Genomic DNA, 20,060 nt, shown 5'->3' with positions numbered 1-20,060 from the left:
TCCCATATCTAAGCCTCCCTCAGCACCTTAAAGCCCTTTTCCTTCTCCCCTAATTTTGCCTGAGGATCGAGTCTTTCTCAAGACCCTTAACCTGTCTGGTTTACATCCTAAGTGGACAGGTCCTATTGACCACTCCCATTGCAGTTTAGCTCAATGGACAGCCACAGTGGTTTCTTCTGTCAAGAGTGAAAAAGGTTCCTGCTCTTGCCCCTTCTATGCTTCCCAGGTGTCTTGCACCCCTGAAGAAGATGGCACCCCTACCTCTTAAGATTTCTTTTGAATTTCATCCAAGGACACATATGCACGTTCAACTGTCACTGCTCCTTCTGGACAGACAGCCTCCCCACCTTCTACCCTCAATGTCGACGCCCCTTGTCAGCAGGAAGTAGCCAGAACGAGTCCGCACCCCTTTACAACTATCAGAAGGTGGGAATGTTAGGTCCTCCTGGAAGAAATAACTTCTTCCCTTGGCGCTCTCCCCCTGCACCCTGGAAATCCCCACCTAGTACTTGTAACCCTGGCAACTGGCATGCCTGGGGGCAGTGGGAGGTCCTCTAGTCTGAGGTACCTCCCTGTCCTCTGAGATCACAGACACTTCTGCTGTGGCTATACCCCTCCCCCTATATAACTTCTCACTTCCCACCATAAACTCTCTTATTTGCCTGACTCCATCGTGGGTGGCAGGAGTCTGTTCTTTCCTCACACAATAAACCCTCTTCTCCTGAACTGCATGGAGTTTCCTTTCGTTTGATGATTAACATCAATGGAAAAGTGATTCGACATCTTATGTGAACTTGATTTATAAACTATCTGTTAGTAGTACTAGGATTTGAACACCAAATCTTGGGCTTATTGGCAAAGTGTTCTAATACTTGAGCTATGCCTCCAGTCATCCCACCACTTTTTTTTTCTTTTGGCTTTATTTTCAGATAATTTTTCTTACTTTTTGCCCCACCTCTACCTCCTGTAGAGCAAAAATTACAAGTTTGTGCCACCATAAGAGACCTTAATTTGTGTTCTACAAAGATCATTTTGGTTTTCTTTAGGCCATGATCAATTATACTACTTAGAATCAGTCTTCTCACTGAACAGAATTAGAATATGGACATCAAGGATAACAACTATTGAGGCTGGGAGTTTAGCCCAGTGGTAGAGTGCTTGACTAGCATGCATGAGGATTCCTCAGTACCACATACATAGAAAAAAGCCAGAAATGGTGCTGTGGCTCAACAGGTAGAGCTCTAGCCTTGAGAAAGCCCAAGGACAGTGCCCAGGCCCTGAGTTCAAGGCCTAGGACTGACAAAAAAAAAAGATAACAACTATTGGCCAGAGACACATGAAGAAATGTTCAACATCTCTGGCCATCTCTGCAAATCAAAACAACTTTGAGATTCCACCTCACTCCAGTTAGAATGGCCATGATCAAGAAAACTAACAATAACAAGTATAGATAGGGATGTGGCCAAAAGAAAATGTTCTTAAACTGTTAGTAGGAATGTAAACTTATTCAGCCACTGTGAAAAGCAATATGAAGACTCCTCAAAACACTAAAATTAGATCTCTATGATTCAGCAATTCCACTTCTGGGCATTTATCCAACAGTCTACAAACAAGGCTACATAAAAGCTACCAGCACAACCATGGTCATTGCAGCATTGTTTACCATAGCCTAGATATGGAATCAACCCAATTGCCCCTCAGAGGAAAATGGATCAAGAAAATGTGCTATATACCTCGATACATAAGGTCATATAGGATGAGATTAAATGAAAGGACCTCTGATTGTTGTCCCTAGTTTTTTTCACACCATGTTATTTCTCTTCTCCTTGTTACCCTTTGGTTAATCTCATATTGTTACTGTTATCTGACTTTGTTACCTGGTATATTGCATATATGTTTATTTGAAAAAGAAAGGGAAGGGGGAAAAGAAGATGATTGGGAAGGGAAGGAGGGAGGGAAATGGGGACAAAAACATAAGAAGGGGTATCAATGTGTGAGAGGTAATGCACCTACTATCTGGTGAATGTAACTGTAACCCCTCTATATTACCTCGATAATAAAAAATAAAATGAAGAACCAAAAACCTTAAAAAAAGAAGATATGAAATTGTACTTATCCATCAGAAAGAATAACATTGTACCATTCATAAGGAAATGGAAAGATATGGAAAAATATATTAAGTGAATAACATAGGTTATATGGTTTCTTTCATTTGTGATAAACAGAATGTGCATATAAATCTATAAGTAATACACTGGTTGGTAGAAAAAAAATAACACTTGGACATTATACAGGACTTTGGGCATGTACATACAGCGAGACCAAAGGAGAATATTCCTAAGAGAGGATCATGGAGGCACAATAGCCATGTGCACCTGATCATATAAAGTAGTATTAATCGAAATGAACTCCAGGAAATGCAAACAAGAGAGTTATTCTTCGTTGGATTTTTTTTGTTTTCACTTCCTTTTGTCTTGCTTGTTCATTTTTCAGTCCTTGGGAGGGTAAAGGAGGGTCCAGAGATAGCGGGACAAAGAGTGAACAAATGAAGTAGTGATACTCTCACTAGAGACTATGTTGAAAATGAATTATGCAATTTGTAGCTGTAGATGGGAGGGAAGAACTGGAAGATAATAAGAGAAGGGGTGACATTGTTCAAAAGAAATGTATTCTTTATCTGATTTATGTAACTGTAACCCCTCTGTATATACCATCTTGACAATAACAATAAATACATTTTTTATTTTTTATTGTCAGAATAATGTATAGAGGGGTTACAGTTACATTCGTCAGGTAGTAGGTACATTATTTCTCATACATTGATATTCCTTCTCATGTTTTTGTCCCCATTTCTCTCCTTCCACACCCTCCCAATCATCTTGTTTTCCCTCCTTCCCTTTCCTATTTCAAATAAACAAATAAACATATATTTAATATACCAGGTACTAAAGTCAGATACTGTAACAATATGAAATTAACCATAAGGGCAAAAAAAGAGAAGAGACATAACATAATACATTAAGAACAACAATCACACAAGATAAAGCTCTTGTTTCAATATCCTAGAATAAATCATTTTTAAAGAAAGAATGACAACTGACTCCTTAACAGACTCATGAGACTCTAAAGAAAGTAGAACATGAACTTCAAAATATCAATAGAAATAATTGCCACCTTAGAATTATTTAATTTTGTTCTAGAGGATACCCAAAGAAAATGTTTACAGACAAAATTCATGTACATATGCATAGAAATATTCTTTATAATAATTCAAGCTACCTGGCAGCAACCAAATGACACTAAAAGAAATAACTGTACTGAAAAATATGTTTCAGGAAAAGAAAATATTTGCCAAAGGAGTTAAATGATGCAAAAAGTTACATGGAAACAGTACATATGGTAATAAAGCCCAAATGAATATTTATAGCATAAAACAGTAATAGTAATGCTTTATGATGTTTACATACCTGCATAATTAAAATATAAAAAAAGCTTCAGCTCAAAATTCTTAAGAAAATAGAAACAAAATATTATAAAGATATTTCATTTTTTGTGTATCCTAACGAAGTGACATATAAGAGAAAGAATGGGAAGGGGAGGAAACATAGGGGCTTAAGACTGAACAGAGGAAAAGAAGTAAGAGCAAATAGTAGAAAGGCTTAATTTAGTGTATCCAGACTTATGGTCATCCAGATAACAGTGGGTCACATCTACAATCCTAGCTACTGGAGAGTCAGAGATCTGATGATTATGGTTCAAAATTAGCCCAGACAGGAAAATTAATGAGACTCTTATCTCCAAGTAACCACCAAAATAGAATTGTGGTTCAAATGATAGAGTGTTGTCTTGCCTTGAGCAAATAAGTTCAGGGACAGCACTCAGGCTCTGAGTTCAAGCCCCAGGGCTGGCACCAACACAGATAAAAAAAGATTCAATGCTATATGTTCAAATATGGACAGATAGATACAAAGCAGAAGACTATTCAGAAACAGATTGACAGGTATAAACACACTTGACTTGTGACCAAATACCACTTCAGAGCCACTTAGGGGTACTTCTTAATTGTTGTAATGAGAGGACTGGTTCAGACCAGATATAGCGGATCATATCGGTAATCCAACTACTCACGCAGCAGAGATTGAGAAGACTGTGGTCTGAGGCCTGCCTCAGATTGACACAGCATCCCCTCATCTCAATAAATATACCAAGTATACAAGTACACACCTATGATTTTAGGAATGGGGAATCTACAAGTAGAAGTATCGTGGTCTGATGCCGCCCTGGGGAAAGAATTCCAAGCCCTACCTGAACAATGACTAAAGCAAAAAGGGGTATAGATATGGTCCAAGTGGAATAGCAGGAGGCCCTGAGTTTAACTCCCAATGCTGATAAATATATATGCATATTATATATTGTTACATATATATGTATGTATTATTATATTATAGTTTCTACTATGTTATATAATGTAGAGTATATTAATATATTTATATGTATATTCTATTATATGCATTCTGTTATATTTTATATAACATGCTATATGCATAGATATATAATGTATAAATTTATATAAATAGATAATATGTTATTCCAAACTTACGACACCTCTATTCTGAGATAAAGAATATTATCATTAGTTCATTTTACAGATCACAAAGTGGATCTGTTACTAAGTAACTTTCACAATGCCCCATAGTTACAAAGCATGAAAGCTGAGACCAAACAAAAGACTAAATCTGAAATCTCCACTTTACTTTTACTGCTATGTAATACTACCTCCTCAGGAAGGTAAATGTTCCTATCATGTAGTGTTACATAAACAACTTAGTGGGTTAAGATAGCAACACCTTATTATCTCACAGTTTTTGTGGGTCAGAAATTCAGGAAGAGCTTGTCAAGATTCTTGGCTTAGTATTTTCCCATGTTACTAAAGTCAAATGTGTTCAGAGTTAGAACAGCAGAGGAGAGGAGGAGGATTAAAGTGGTTGGTGGCTGGCAAAGCATCTCCTTATCCCCAAGTAGACTCTAGGCCTCTCCATAGCATCACTACATGCAAGCTGAGGTGGTCTTCCTCACAGCATAGAAGCTTTGGGACTATGTATAAGGTGATTGATGGCTCAGAGAGAATCAGCTCTATCTTCCTCCATGTTTCTGAAATCACATAATATCATTTCTGCTGGCATTAGAGCGATGTCACATTCTGGGGAAAGGTACATAGGTTTCCAACTTTATATTTTTTTATATATTTTTATTGTAATTAATAGAAGGGTTACATGATATTTGCCAGATAGATGGTGCATTGATTCCCATACATTGATACCCTTTCACATGTCTTGGTCCCCATTTCCCTCCCTCCCACCCCCACCCCTCATCTTGTTTTCCCCCCTTCCCTATCCAATTTCAAATAACCAAATACAAATATATCCGATATATCAGGTAACAAAGTAAGATACTGTAACAATGTGAGATAACCAAGGGACAGCAAAAGAGATTAGAGATAACATAGTACCTTAAGAACAACAATCATTCATTATATGGCTTAGGTTTCTATATCCTAGAGATCCTTTCATTTAGCGTCATACTATATGGCCTTTTGTATCAAGGTTTTGCTCTATTGCAAATCTCTGCTAGGAGAGCCCAAGGTTTCTACTGAGTATGACAAGTGAGGGAAACCATTGAGCCTAAGTTCCTTTGAGTCTGGCTTACCTCACTTCATATGATTTTTTCAAAGTCTTTCCATTTCCTAACAAATGGGGCATGTCATTCTTTCTGACAGCAGCATAGAATTCCATTGTGTACAAATACCACATCTTGTTGATCCACTCATCAACTGAGGGACATCTAGGTTGATTCAATATCTTAGCTATGGTAAATAGTGCTGCAGTGAACATTGTTGTGCTGGTGGACTTAGCATGTCTTTGTTTCTGGATGATTGGGTAAATGCCAAGTAGTGGAATTGCTGCGTCATAGGGCTTCCAACTTTTTAAAAAATTATTTTTAAGTAGTTGTGCAAAGGAGCTGCCACTTAAATAAGTTTATGAAAACAGTATGTCTTGATCAGTGTCATTCCTTTCAATATCCTCATCCATCCTTCCCCTATCCAACCCTTCCCTCACTCTTCTTAATTTTGTAGTATATACATTGGATTCTTGACTATATTCTCTTCTGCTTCTCTTCATTGAAGTACCCCTTTTCCCTTGAACCTACTCCACTCCTTTTGAGTATCCACTCCTTGATATTTTATTTTGCTGAACTTGTTGTCGCCTTTCTAAGGAAATACATTATTTGAATTCTCCCTTGAATGTACCATATTTCAGTTAACACATTTTTATATACTTGCTTACCACCCAATATATTTATGTATAAATTTATAAGCTAAATCTACCTTCCATATATAAAATAAAACATGCATCCTTTTTCTCTCTGGGCTTAACTTGCTTCACTTAACATAATTTTTTCCAGAACTTTCTATTTTTTTACAAATGATACAATATCATTCTTTCTAACAGATGAGTTAAATTCCAATGTATATATATATATATATATATATGTCATATTTTCTTGATCCATTCTTCCATGAGAAAAATCTGGGCATACCTGGGTTATGGTACTGAATACTGCTATGATAAACATGGTTTTACCAGTAGCTTTACCATATCTCAGTTTATAATATTTAGGCTCCCAATATCACATTATAACCAGAGCATGTACGACAAAAGATATTATTGTAATCAACCTTGACCAGATAAATTATGCTAAACGAGGAGAGGAGATTAGGGAAGACATAAGAACATACATGGAAAAAGGGGTCAAAAGTTATGCAACTAATATAAAAACTTTCATTCAACAAATAACTATCAAACCTCCTGTGTGTGCTAGATACCACTAAGAATTATGAGTACATTGGTAAACCCAAAGTGGTTCTTAGTCTAAAGAAGTTAAAATTGTCTGAATAGGAATGTTGTATGCAAGACAATGAATGGAGGTGGAGGGAATATTTAGTAGCTCTTACACAAGTCAACAATAAAACCTCTGTACTAAAATCTACGCAGTATCTAAATTACTCCATCATTAATTGTGTTCCTTCTTTTTCTATATCCTCTCATGACACTAATTTAGCCTCCAATGCCCTCTTGTCTGGGGAAATTTTCACTAGACATCTTTTTCTCACCTTCTAAAGAATCAGGCTGACTGAGTTCTTCCACATGGAAGCTGAATAAGACTCACATTTTAGGATAATTTATAAGGTAGAACGGGAGATGTCAAACTATAGCCTGCAAATCAAACCTATCTCAGCAACTGCTAAAGTGTATTTGGAACACAGTCCCACTCACAAATTACCATATTGTCTATGGCTGTTTCATAGAACAAAGGCTAGGTTAAATATTTGAAACAGGCTACATGGCTTCTGAAACCTAAAATATTTATTTCATGGCTCTCTACAGAAAACATTTGTCTACTCCCTAGAGTAGAATGTTCTGCATTCATCTAGAAGAGAGAAAAGGAACCTGAAGACTAGCAGGAAAGTCCAAGTTTCCAGCATGGTATACAATTGTCACTGGTCACTGAAGGAATGACATTTTTGGCCAATAGAGGAACACAAGGTTTGGATAAAAAGAAGCATGTAACAGCTCTGCCTTTTTACATAGTTCTTTGACTATTTAAAAATCAATCATCTCCTAAAAATAGGTGCTTTTTTAAGGAAGGCTTAAGAATATCTCTTGTAGAGATCTTTGCTAGAGTCTCAAGTCTATGATTCTGTAACTATATTAACCAGGACAATTCAACTCAAGTCATTACATTCTTACATATCTAAATACACCATCATTAATTATTGGACCTTCATGTCCTACATCTTCTCACCCTATTAGCTATCAATCCATCCTAAGATAAACTGTTGTGAGCCACCTTATGTTCCCATTTCCTATACAAGTCATAGTCTCCAAAGAATTTAATTGGTCAGGAAGATCTCACTACTTGAAGCTTAAGTATTTACAAAACTATCATTGTGTAATCTCCCATTCAAAGGGATAATCGTTTCAACACTGGTTTAGTTAAAACATTCAGCTCATCCACTTCCGAGCCAGCTGGTCATTTCACACACATTCCAGACACAGGAAATGTCTATGTACCAGAAATCTCACTAAAGAACTATGACAATAAGCTCAAGAATGTTAGGACCAAGGACACAAACAGAGCAAAAGGTTTCAGGAGTTCTTCCAGGGAGAACCACAATATGATTCCTGGTATTTCATGCTGCAGAATAATTGGTAAAGTAACTGTGGATAATAATACCACAAGAGAATGCTTGACCAAAATTAACACAGTATTATTAACTAGTAGAGAAAATGAATGACAATAATGAGACTTTTGCAGATAGCATATAAATGTCACATTAGGGACACACTGGGAAATGAGTAGCAATAAATTATTTGAACAAGATAAAGAAAATATACATCACAAAAGTTAAAAGAGTAACTATATCAGAAGTTGTTGGCTCCCAAATATATTAAGTAGGAAACATTTTTACCTATGTATTAAGCTTTGTTGCAAATTCTTCACAAGATTCTGGCTCTGGATTTATAACAGGCTTAAGCAATGCTTTTAACTTGAAGCAAATTGTATGAAATTGGACATTCACTGGACCTTGAAAATGGTCAATTACATGCTTTGTTGAATGAATGAATTTGTATCCTGGTAAAAATAAAATTCTAGGCCAAGAGGGAGACACACTAATGAAGCAATGTGATGATCTTTTTACATGATGTCTACTTTTTTTCTTGTGTTCCATTTACTCATGCCTGGACTATAGTACTATGTCATGAGTCTCCTGCCTAAACAACTCATTGACAGGGAATGGAGAGAATATAAGAGGAAACTGGTATCACACGAGGTTACTCACTATAGAACCTAAGACCTCATGCTGCCTTAGGGCTTACCATGCTGCACGTTTTCAGAAGAACAATGGACAGACAAATGCTGTCCAAATTTAAACTTTAAAAAACTCAAGACAATGCAAAATAAAATGCATTCATGTGTATATCTGTGTGCATATCCATGTACGTGAACACCCATGTAGTATGTTTGTTGATTCATTTTTATCTAATTTATTACATTGAAATAGCCTTTGTGATGCAATTCTAACTGTAGCAGATGCTAGGTGGTGTGTGTGTGTGTGTGTGTGTGTGTGTGTGTGTGTGTGTGTGTATAAGGGTGACTGGTTTCACTTGGTAAATCAAGAAATGTCCTAATTGCCTGACTTATAAGCCTGTAATATCTCTGTACAATACCTTAATAATAACAATAAATGCACACTTTTTGATGTGCTGTTGCAGCTGGACACTAGTGGCCCATGTCTACAATCCTAGCTCCTCAGGAGGCTAATATGTGGATCACAGTTTAAAGCCAGCTTAGGCAGGAAAGTCCATTAGACTCTTCGTTTAAGCACCAAAAAAGCCAGAAGTAAAGTTCAAGTGAGAGAGTGCTAGTCTTGAGTGCAAAAGCTCAGGGACAGCACTTAGGCCATGAGTTCAAACCCGAGGACTGGAAAAAAAAAGTGTGATTGCTCTGCCTGAACTTTACCCTTGCCAAGTTTTTGAATTTTTGCTGAAAATACCTGTCATATGAAAAATGCTATTTTTCTTGCCTCCAAAATTATCCTGTCAAATTAATAGCCTATTGTGCTAATAAATCTAATGAGACAATTTAGGAAAGAGATTTTTTTTACTATTTTATTTTGTCCACATTTACAGTTTATTTTTGTACAGATTTTGATTCTTTTCCTCACCGTCCATAATTTTTACATTACATTATTAGTATTTTATTGATGTAAATATTACCCCAAGGTAATTATCTGAGGTTTGAATCCATTGAATTTTGGTTTTAAAAAAATCCCTGTGAGTCTGACTTACTTCACTTGATATGATTTTTTTCAAGTCTTTCTATTTCCTTACAAATGGGGCAATGCCGTTCTTTCTGACAGAAGCATAGAATTCCATTGTGTATAAATACCACATCTTGTTGATCCACTCATCAACTGAGGGACATCTGGGTTGGTTCCATATCTTTGCTATGGTAAATAGTGCTGCAATGAACATTGTTGTGCTGGTGGATTTAGTATGTCCTTGTTTCTGGGCAGTTGGATAAATGCCAAGTAGAGGAATTGCTGGGTCATAGGGGAGCTCTATGTTTAGTCTTTTGAGGAACTGCCATGCTACTTTCCATAGTGGTTGAATGAGTTTGCACTCCCACCAACAGTGTAGTAGGGATCCCTCCTGGCCACGTCCCCTCCAGCATCTGTTGTTATTAGATTTCTTAATCATGGCCATTCTAACTGGAGTGAGGTGGAATCTTAGAGTTGCTATGATTTGCATGTCTTTTATGGCCAGAGATGAAGAGCATTTCTTCATGTGTCCTTAAGCCATTCTTATTTCTTCTTCAGAGATGACTCTCTTTAAGTCTTTGGCCCATCTTTTAATGGGATGGTTGTTACTTTGGAGATTAGTTTTGGAGTGATTCAATTTTTTGAACTGTTGATATATTTTAGATATGAGGCCTTCGTCCATTGTATGGTCAGGGTTTCCCTCATTTGTCCTAATCAGTAGAAACCTTGGATTCTCCTAGCAGAGATTTGCAAGAAAGCAAAACCCAGATACATATAGTATGATGCTAAATGAAAGGACCTTCAGGATATAGAAACAAAAGCCATATAACAAGTGATTGTTGGCCTTAATGTACTATGTTATCTCTCATCTCTTTTGCTGTCCCTTGGTTATCTCATATTGTTACAGTATTTCACTTGGTTATCTGATATATTGTATATATGCGTATTTGGTTATTTGAAGTCGGGTAGGGAAGGGAGGAAACAAGGGTGGGGAGGGAAATGGGGACCAAGACATGAGAAAGGGTATCAATGTATGTGAAGTAATGCACTTCTACCTGGTGAATATAATGTAACCCTTCTATTAATTACAATAAAAATATATGGAAAAATCCCCTGTGAATCTATTTTTAGGAAAGAGATTCTTATACAATGGACAAAGGCCTCATATCTAAAATATATCAACAGCTCAAAAAATTGAATCACTCCAAAACGAATCTCCAAAGTAACAACCATCCCATTAAAAGATGGGCCAAAGACTTAAAGAATGTCTTCTCTGAAGGAGAAATAAAAATGGCCTATAGACACATGAAGAAATGCTTGACATCTCTGGTCATAAAAGAAATGCAAATCAAAACAACTCTAAGATTCCACCTCACTCCAGTTAGAATGGCCAGGATCAAGAAAACTAATAACAACAGATGCTGGAGGGGATGTGGCCAGGAGGAATCACTACTACACTGTTGGTGGGAGTCCAAACTCGTTCAACCACTATGGAAAGCAATATGGCAGTTCCTCAAAAGACTAAACATAAAGCTCCCCTATGACCCAGCAATTCCACTACTTGGCATTTACCCAACCATCCAGAAACAAGGACATACAAAATCCACTAGCACAACGATGTTCATTGCAGCACTAAGATATTGAATCAACCTAGATGTCCTTCAGTTGATGAGTGGATCCACAAGACGTGGTATTTGTACACAATGGAATTCTATGCTGCTGTCAGAAAGAATGACATTGCCCCATTTGTTAGGAAATGGAAAGACTTTGAAAAAATCATATGAAGTGAGATAAGCCAGACTCAAAGGAACTTAGGCTCAATGGTTTCCCTCACTTGTCATACTCAGTAGAAACCTTGGGCTCTCCTAGCAGAGATTTGCAATAGAGCAAAACCTTGATACAAAAGGCCATATAGTATGACGCTAAATGAAAGGATCTCTAGGATATAGAAACATAAGCCATATAATGAATGATTGTTGTTCTTAAGGTACTATGTTATCTCTCATCTCTTTTGCTGTCCCTTGGTTATCTCACATTGTTACAGTATCTTACTTTGTTACCTGATATATCGGATATATTTGTATTTGGTTATTTGAAATTGGATAGGGAAGGGGGGAAAACAAGATGAGGGGTGGGGATGGGGGGGAGGGAAATGGGGACCAAGACATGTGAAATGGTATCAATGTATAGGAAATTAATTCACCATCTATCTGGCAAATATTATGTAACCCTTCTATTAATTACAATAATAAATATATGAAAAAAACTAGAGGGAAAAATATGTGGAATTCTCCCATTCCTGGTACCCCTTCCTACAAATATTCAGAATTCCTTCATAAGTCTAGAGCTTTCACTCCTGGAGAAGGTGGTAAGGACAGCTCCTCCTTTGCATTCCAGCCATCAGCTGTAGTTTCAGTGGGTAGTGAGGAGTCTATGAACTTGCCTGTTGAATCAGCAAAGGGGCAATAGTCACATATCACCCAATCACCCAGGATGTAGGAAAGCACAGCAAACCCAGAGCTATTCCAGGAATCCAGCTCAGCCTACACTATAGTTCCGACTCAGAATGTGCCTCAAAGGACCATGGGTTAAAGGTGTATTCCCTAGAAGGGTACTTCAGGGGAGCTATGAAAACTATGGCCTAATGGGATGGAGTTTTTATCCACCACTCATCCCTCATAGGTTACATGGCAAGAAATAGACTATACTGCCACAGACAGAAAAAGGAATAAGCCAACCAACAATCCTGGCTGAAGTGTCCCCAAACCATGATCCAGAACAAGCCTTTTCTCTAAGTTTAATATTTCTTATATTTCTTTTGTGTTTGGGGAGGGTGTCTAGGGGCTTGAACTCGGCCTGGGCACTGTCCCTGAGCTCTTCAGCTTGAGGCTACCGCTCTACCCTTGAGCCAAGACCCACTTCCCATATTCTACAGGTTAACTGGAGATGAGAATCTCAGGTCCTACTAAATGTAAGGAACTCCAGGATAAGGAAACAAAAACCATATAATGAGTGACTGTTGTCCTTAATGTACTATGTTATCGCTCATCTCTTTTGCCATCCCTTGGTTATCTCATATTGTTACAATTTTCAACGTGTTGTCTGATATATTTTATATGTGCTTAATTGGTTATTTGAAATTGGATAGGGAAGGGGGGAAATCAAGACATGTGGGGGTAGGGTGGGAGGGAAAGGGGGACCATGTCATGAGAAAGGGTATCAATGTTTGTGAAGTTATACACCTTCTATCTGGTGAATATAATATAACCCTTCTATTATTCACAATAAAAAAGTTGAAAACAACAACAACAAAAAAAGAATCTCAGGTCCTTTTGTACCCAGGCTCACTTTGAACCTTCATCCTCAGATCTCAGCCTCTTGAGTAGCTAGGATTACAGGCATGAGCCACCATGTCTGGCTATTTTTTCTTTTTTATTGTTGGGGGTCTTATATTTATTTATTTATTTTGCCAGTCCTGATCTTGGGCTCAGGGCCTGAGCACTGTCCATGGGTTTGCTCAAGGCTGGAGTGCTACCACTTGAGCCACAGCACCACTTCTGGCTTTGTATGTATGTGGTACCAAGGAATCAAACCCAGGTCTTCATGCATGCTAGGCAAGCACTCTACCACTAGGTCAAACTCCTAGCCCCGTAGGTCTTATATTTATTATAGTGAAAGAAAGATGACTAGCACAATCCATATCAAAAATTCAGTCCTGACCCTACTGTAACCCAAGAAGATATTACTTCTGGAAACAAGATCACTTTTTCCATCTCTTTCATCATCTATCCTGCCCATGTCTAGTAAGATATTCCATTTGAAGCATCTTCTAGCCCTGTGCTAATGAAATACTACATAGTTACATCCTGAATGTTTCTGAACCAGGATAGCAAGGAAAGAAAATTCAAAGATGTTTGGCCTTGGTTGAACCTTTACTAAAGACCAGTTAACTACAATGGATACTTTCGTTTCATTTATTAAAAGTATGTCCAAAAATAACAAATTGCTAAGGACCCAAAGGAATACACTAATCTCAAAAAATTAAGTGGGAAGGGATCCACTAGCTAGGAGTAGATGGTGAATTATTACCATTCTCATTCAAAGCTGATGATATAGCAGAATGGTGTCAACCAGGTAGCATGAGTATGATGGACAGACCTCTGCCTCATGCTGCTGCAAATGGAAGCTGATCATTTTGTAGGTCTTGACACTAAACCTCCATATGCTACACATTTTATCTTTGTTTTTGAGACCCCAGCCTTCCTAAAGCATCATCCATTTATTTATTAAATACTTAATAAATAAATATAAAGCATGTGCCATTTCTTTGATAAACATTGAATCATAGCCTTCGTACTGAAGGTATTACCCTATTTATAGAATGACTAGTGAATACAGGTATTAGCAACTTACCTGCATGGGCCAAAATTTATTTATTTCTTTACTGTAACTTTTCTTGAAGCTAGAGCTTTTTGAGAGGTAATTCAAGTTTAAATCATGTCTCTGTGTGGGCCCTAATCCAATAATACATATGTCCTTCTAGGAAGAGGAACAGAGATGAGTTTCTCGTTCTCAATACAAATAGCAGAAAGTCACGGGAAAAGGGCTCAGCCTAAAACCTGTTTCGCCAGCATCTGGATCATAGACTGATAACCCTGAGAACTTTCAGGACACTGTTCAGTTGTTTAAGCCACTTAGCCTGTGGAATGTATTTTGTGGAAAAAGATGAAAGCACTGGGTAACAGCCCTTTACACCTAGTCAGCATTTCACAGGCACTGCTGCTTACCTGACTTAGAACCCTACTTCACTGTGGGTTCTTTTCTTAAACATGGACTGCTGTTTTTAAAGCTGCATCTACCTCTCATATGACTGGATTGACAGGCGTGAGCCATAGAACCAAAGCCCTTTCTTAACCCTTCTTAAATGTACAGATTAGTAATGCTAGCATATACACTGTGCTGCAAATCTCCAGAACACGTTTTATTTGATGAAACTAAACTGCTATCATCTTGAATAATAAGTGTCCGTTTCCACCTCCCAGTGCCTGGCCACCATCATTCTCCTGTCTTTCTGAATCTGACTGTTTTAAGTTCTTCCTATAATTGGAAGCACACAATTATGAGACTTCTTTTGTTTCACTTAGCATATGTTCCTCCATGCTGGTGGTGTGTGTCAGAACTTCCTTCCTTTCTTTCTGAGACTGAATGTAACCTAGTATATGCATAAAATGTCATGTAGAGGGGGGAGAAAGAGGAAATACTCCAGTAGATCTTTCTGAGGATATAATATCATAAATGTAGGACTCCATGCATTCACTTTAATCCACCTCAGTGTCAAGAAGGAAAAAGAGATGTAACTAAGCATTTGTAATCAGGCTTTTAACTTACTGGAGACATGCATACAATTTGTTCAAAGCAACTACTGGAACTTGGAGTGAAACCACAGCGTGAGGACCCTGGTATACAAGAAGACAGCTTAATTGCAATATCTAGTCTGTTTTAAAGTTTCTGTGGGTCTAAAACTAAAATTTGTATGAGTTATCACGGGGATAGGTAAAGAACTGTTAAACGAAAAATCCAGCTATGAGGAAGAAAGAAAGACGGAATGACTGGGTTTAAAAAAAATGTGTATTAATCACCGTTCACATATAATTCAAGGTAGGAAGTTGCAGCTGCAAAGGGGAGGATAGTAGGAGGACATGATTATTATTTTAAATACATTTATATTAGAGCATTACTGAAAATGGAGAATAAGACTAAGAATTTGAGGCTAGAAGAGAGCAAAGGAACATAGTCTGTCTCCCTTGAAATAGATGTGCTGAATGGATCTCCAGATAGGTCCATGGAGGCATGGTCTGCAGCTAGAAGTGGGATGATCACTGGAGAATGTTAATTGGTCTAGCTGTCACTCTAAAATATGATCATTTCTATCCTTTCTGCCTCCAGAAAAAATAGAAACCTTAGGAACGTGGGAGAGGTTAGGCTCCTTGCATTTTTAGCTTTGGGAACGCCATGGATTTTTATAATACAATAGAATAATACTTTTCTAGAGAAAGAAACAACAATTTTTCTTTAATCTGGAGAATTTGTTAGGTGAGAGGTTATTAATTTTGGTATTATGGAACATTTAACAATGTCTAGTATGATCAGATGGATGGGTGAAAAATAGATGGAAAGATGGGGAGATTTACAAATCAATGCCTCAAGAAACTAGAACTTAATATGGGTAGCTCCTGTGAATTATATTTAGTTTAGAACTTTAGAGTTCATAAACAAAACAATGATCAGCAAACATACATTAACATGCACTCTTTAAAGGTATTATAAAGCCTGTCATAGAAGGTAATTTAGATATAAAAGGAATTAGTAGAAGCCAGGCACAGTGGCTCATGCCTGTAATCCTAGCTCTTCAGGAGGCTGAGAGCTGAGGACCGCGGTTTAAAGCCAGCCTGGGCACTGAAGACAGAGAGACACTTATCTCCAATTAAACACTAGAAAATGGGAAGTGGAGCTGAGGCTAAAGAGGTAAGGTAGAAGCTTTGAGCTGAAGAACTCAGGAACAGCACCCAGGCCCAGAGTTAAAGTCCCATGACCCACCAATAAATAAATAAATAAATAAAAAGCAATTAGTAGAATTATTTGGAAAAAAATTCTCCACTATGTCTCCAACTATGCCCTCCTTTTGTAGGGCTTACCATACTACTCATGAAATATTCTGATTCTTCAGGGAAAGTGCCAGATTTGGTATCTAGTTTCAAAAATGTGCTTTGTCCCTCCCAGTGTGACTTTGTTGAGTAGCTTTATCTTCTGAGACTGAAGGTTTTATCTATCAAGTTACAATTCTGATGAAAGCCTGATAATTTTGTGAAAACTGAAGCAAATACTATAAATCAAGTGCTTGGAACACAGGGATATCTTTTAAATCTTAATAGCCTCTAAACTGGACAAGCACTGTGTAGGAGTTGGGCTGTATCACTTTATGACAGCTGATTTGTGCTTCTCTTCTTTCAACTCTGACAATGTTATCAAGTAGGCAACTTGAAAGTAGCCATCATTCAAGTATTTATTTACATCATGGAAACTGACAAAACATAATGATTAAGAAATCTAGCTATAAGGGGTAACATGTTCAAGAAGTAATGTAACCACTACCTGATGAATGTAACCGCAACCCCTCTGTACATCATCAAAAAAACAAAATAAAATTATAAAAAAAGAAATCTAGCTCTTAAGCATTTAGCAGCACAACACTCACTAGCATTTGAAAGAAATAAAAAGGCACGAGTGATGGAAAGAATTCTGATATGGAAGTCAGAAAAACTAAGAGCTAACCGAATATGTCAGTGTTAACACAAATGATTAGAAGTTGCCTCATCTATGAAACACAGAAAATACATCAAGTTCTAGATTCTAATGATGTATTTTGTCTATATGTTTGTGTGTGTGCATATATAAACTTAAATAAGATAACACAAAAATATGCTTTAAAACATAAAACTAGTAAAAGGGTAAATGATTACTAGGAAAAATCTGAAGGAATATACATCAAAGTAACATAGTAGGAAAGTAGCTGCTTTGGCATTCAGGGTATTTCTCAACTTCACCACATTCTTAATAAGGACCAAGAATCACAACAAATCAGAGAAACGCTGGATAAGTGGGACTGCATTAAACTGTAGAGCTTTTATATGGCAAAGGACATAGCTAGTAAATTAATTAGGAAGCCTACAGAATGGGAGATCTTCACTAACCATACAATGGACAAAGGCCTCATATCTAAAATGTATCAACAGCTCAAAAAATTGAATCATTCCAAAACTAATCTCCAAAGAAAAAACCATCCCATTAAAAGATGAGCCAACGACTTAAAGAGAGTCTTCTCTGAAGAAGAAACAAAAATGGCCTTTAGACACATGAAGAAATGCTCAACATCTCTGGTCATAAAAGAAATGCAAATCAAAACAACTCTAAGATTCCACCTCACTCCAGTTAGAATGGCCAGGATCAAGAAAACTAATAACAACAGATGCTAGAGGGGATGTGGCGAGGAGGGATCACTACTACACTGTTGGTGGGAGTGCAAACTTGTTCAACCACTATGGAAAGCAGTATGGCAGTTCCTCAAAAGACTAAACATAGAGCTCCCCTATGACCCAGCAATTCCACTACTTGGCATTTACCCAATTGTCCAGAAACAAGGACATACTAAGTCCACTAGCACAACGATGTTCATTGCAGCACTATTTACCATAGCAAAGGTATGGAACCAACCCAGATGTCCCTCAGTGCCGGGGCCAACCGGCAGCAAACCAGGGTTCGCAGATTGGGGTTCCTGAAATAGGGGACAAGGACTAGGAAGAAAAAGAAGAGAGACAGACACACCGGGTCCGGGATGTCCGCAGTCCAGGCAAAGACTGCCAAGACTGCCGCGTTTATTTTCCACTCCCCCTTCTTCCCTCCTCCTCTCCCAGGGAACCTCCAGGTGTTACATTCATATGTTAATTCTCAGGTCATTTACATAGAATAGGGCCAGAAAGCAATAAGACAATATAGCCATCATCTGATGCAAGTCAAGGTACAGTTTGATTCCACTCTGGCTCCCAACACCTCAGTGGATCACCAAGATGTGATATTTGTACACAATGGAATTCTATGCTGCAGTCAGAAAGAATGACATTGCCCCATTTGTTAGGAGATGGAAAGACTTAGAAAAAATCATATGAAGTAAAGTAAGCCAGACTCAAAGGAACATAGGCTCAATGGTTTTCCTCATTTGTCATACTCAGTAGAAACCTTGGGCTTGCCTAGCAGATATTTACAATAGAATAAAACCTAGATACATAAGGCCATATAGTATGATGCTAAATGAAAGGATCTCTAGGAAATAGAAACAAAAGCCATATAATGAGTGATGGTTGTCCTTAATGTACTATGTTATCTGTCATCTCTTTTGCTGTCCCTTGGTTATCTCATATTGTTACAGTATCTCACTTTGTTATCTGATATATTGGATACATTTGTATTTGGTTATTTGAAATAGGATAGAGAAGGGGGGAAAACAAGATGAGGGGTAGGGGTAGGGGGGAGGGAAATGGAGACCAAAACATGAGAAAGGGTATCAAATTAAAGCACCTTCTATCTGGCAAATATAATGTAACCCTTCTATTAATTACAATAAACATATGAAAAAAAAACAACAATCACACAAGAAAAAAAACAAAGGAAAGAAGGGAAATGGGAAAGAAAGAGATAAAAGAGAGAGACGATAGATTGGATAGATAGATAGCCAGACAGATAGATAGATAAGGCTAGGCACATGACTCAAAGTGGCATAAGGCCTTAAGTTCAAATTCCAGTAGTAAAACTTAGAATGTTCTTAAAATGACACATCCAGAAATGTGATTTACTAATCTCCTAGACATCTCTCATCCCTTTAAGTTGATAATCAAAACTAGCCGTCACAATTAGAAGGAAATTATGGACATACATGGATCCAAGTGGGGCCCACAAAAAGTAAAATCTGAGAGGATGGAAAATTACCCAACCCATACTTTAAATAGAAAATCACTGGCAGTAAGTGGTAGTCTTAGGAGCCAATCAGCTTAAACACATGACCTCTGCCATAAACTACACAAGTTTAGGGAGAAGTCCTTTGATTCAGACATATATATATATATATATATATATATATATATATATATATACATATACATATATATATTCTTTCAGATTTTAATTAAAACACCTATAACTGAATAATGTGATGTCAGTAAGTCCTACAATTAATCCCAGGCAAGTTATTTAAAAATAATAACAACAAATCTTGGGAAAATAAAGTAGGATCCATAGTCTCAGGAATCCATTATATAAAATTCTCAGTTTTCAACAACAACAAATATGAGACATGCAAAGAACTGAGAAAGCATGACCCATACAAAGGGAAAACATTCAGTCAATAGAAACTGATTCTGATTGGGCCCAGATGTTGGATTTAACAGACAAAGACTTCAAAGTAGCTACTAAAAATATGTTCAAAGAATGAAAGGAAAACCATGCCTAAAGAATGAAAGAAAAATATGATGGTAATGACTCAACAAACAAGTAATCACAATAGAGAAGTACAAAATATTACAAAACCAAGTGGAAAGTCTATGGCTAAGAAGCCAAATAACTAATA

The sequence above is a fragment of the Megascapheus bottae genome, chromosome 9, assembly GCF_031878675.1.
Source record: "Megascapheus bottae isolate mThoBot1 chromosome 9, mThoBot2.hap1, whole genome shotgun sequence".
Lineage (NCBI taxonomy): Eukaryota > Metazoa > Chordata > Mammalia > Rodentia > Geomyidae > Megascapheus > Megascapheus bottae.
Note: the sequence above shows the minus strand (reverse complement) of the source record.